General features: G+C 34.7%; 1 long non-coding RNA gene across 1 annotated transcript; it reads right to left on the bottom strand.

Moving 5' to 3' along the window:
• Positions 1 to 373: 373 nt before the first annotated feature.
• On the bottom strand, positions 374 to 977 carry LOC140885542 (uncharacterized). Its single transcript, XR_012150993.1, has 3 exons — positions 864 to 977; positions 629 to 741; positions 374 to 504 (listed from the first exon to the last, which is right to left on the bottom strand). It is a non-coding gene; the product is annotated as an uncharacterized lncRNA (long non-coding RNA).
• Positions 978 to 1,830: the final 853 nt, after the last annotated feature.

The following is a 1,830-nucleotide window of genomic DNA, read 5'->3' as shown; positions in this document are numbered from 1 at the left end:
GATAGTAATTGACGAAGTATAAGAAAGTCTTTTACTTCGGCAATTTCACTAATTGACGAAGTAAAAGACATTATTTTGCTTTGTCAATTACTATCATTGCCGAAGTATAAGCATATATTTTACTTCAGCAATTTCATTAATTGAAGAAGTAAAAGACATTATTTTGCTTTGCCGATTAGTGAAATTGTCGTTCCACTACATTAAAATTTAGATACAATAATTACACAATATAAATATATTTTTGAAACATAAAATAGACTAATAAGGTTCATAAATTATTCATCTCAAAACAACGAACATCCATAAATTCACAAGTATATCCACCAAATTAACCCAAAAATATGCATGTAACCACAAGTATTTCCACAAAACTAAAAGTGCATCTATAAAAATAATCAAATTCTAACTCTATAAACACTAGGAAAAAAAACTATACATTAATCAATCCTTCAACATAAGATCTATCATATTTGTAGGTGTTTCCTCACGCCAATGCCTCCAAGTCTGAATCAATCCAGTGACATATATCCTTTATCAATAACTAATACTTGCAACAAATTTAAAATGCAAAGATTTGAGACATTTATATAGTAGCATGAATTCTTTAATAATAATGCTCTGGACTTACTTGTAAGCAAGCTCTTTCATGTTATCATTCCTGCCTCAGCAGCTAATGCTTGATGAAGACCTGGGCTGAGCACATCCCGGATTCTCAAATATTGTTGCTTGGCCTTGCTGTAGCTGAGAATATAATATAAGGCAATCAAATTATGGTCCAAACATTTGGATATTTTTAAACTGAGAGTTTTGAAAGCATGGTTAAGCAATATTTAGTAGGATACAACTCTGATATCGATGCTTACCAGTAAAAATATAAAAGCACAAGAAACAGTAGATCCAAGAACAGCAAGGTAGAAACCAACATTTATATCCTCTAAAACCCTGAAGCAAAAATGATAGTTTGAAGCATGCAGGTGAAAGAGTGGGTGCCCGGTGAGCCAACTTGTGGCTAAGGGCTTTGATGACTCTTTGTATAAACAATCTTTTGTTTAATATAATTTACACTTTTATTAATGGCAATGACTTTATCTTTCTTCATATTCTTATATTGTGATATACTATTGTTGTTTTGATAAAGACCTTGAATATACTATAGTGTATGTAAGATGTGGTAGTGCATGGGGATGACTATCATGAAACACATCTTATAGTCACTGTATATTCTAAACAGTTCCTAGTCGATTGAGCCGTCCGATAATAAGGATAAGGATCGCTCGAGTTTGAGACTAGCATTTGCGATGCAGAGTACCACGTTTCATTGGTAAGGAACATAGAGATGTTCGAAACATGCAAATGGATATTCATACGATGAATGATCAAACTACCCTATCCGGACTTTCCAAGTGGTTATCACTTATCGAGTGGATGAAGTCCGCGGTTTTGGTTGTACACCATTAGTCCTTACTACTTGAAACATCATTGAGACTCTATATGCTAGTACTGTACTTTGACTCGTTTACCGACTCTATTGGGGTCATCAGGTGTCGGGATTGGGTACAGTTATGACACATAGGAGTCGATGCTTTGTTGTCAAGGATTCACCACATACTTGCGAGTGTGGATATCCTACGCAATCTGAGGAGATATTAGTGTGACGAATCTCTGGCCAGAGTACATGATGTGTTTTAAGAAATGGTTTCTTAGTAACACATGCGATGTCACTATTTGATCTTCAAGATGCATTGCATAGTTATCGAATCTAGAACGACTCTCGATTTACCAATGGTTGTTGATTCGATCGGGATATATGGATGAAGGGACCGTACTGTA

The sequence above is a fragment of the Henckelia pumila genome, chromosome 2, assembly GCF_033568475.1.
Source record: "Henckelia pumila isolate YLH828 chromosome 2, ASM3356847v2, whole genome shotgun sequence".
Lineage (NCBI taxonomy): Eukaryota > Viridiplantae > Streptophyta > Magnoliopsida > Lamiales > Gesneriaceae > Henckelia > Henckelia pumila.
This window is presented reverse-complemented; position numbering and strand designations above follow the sequence as displayed.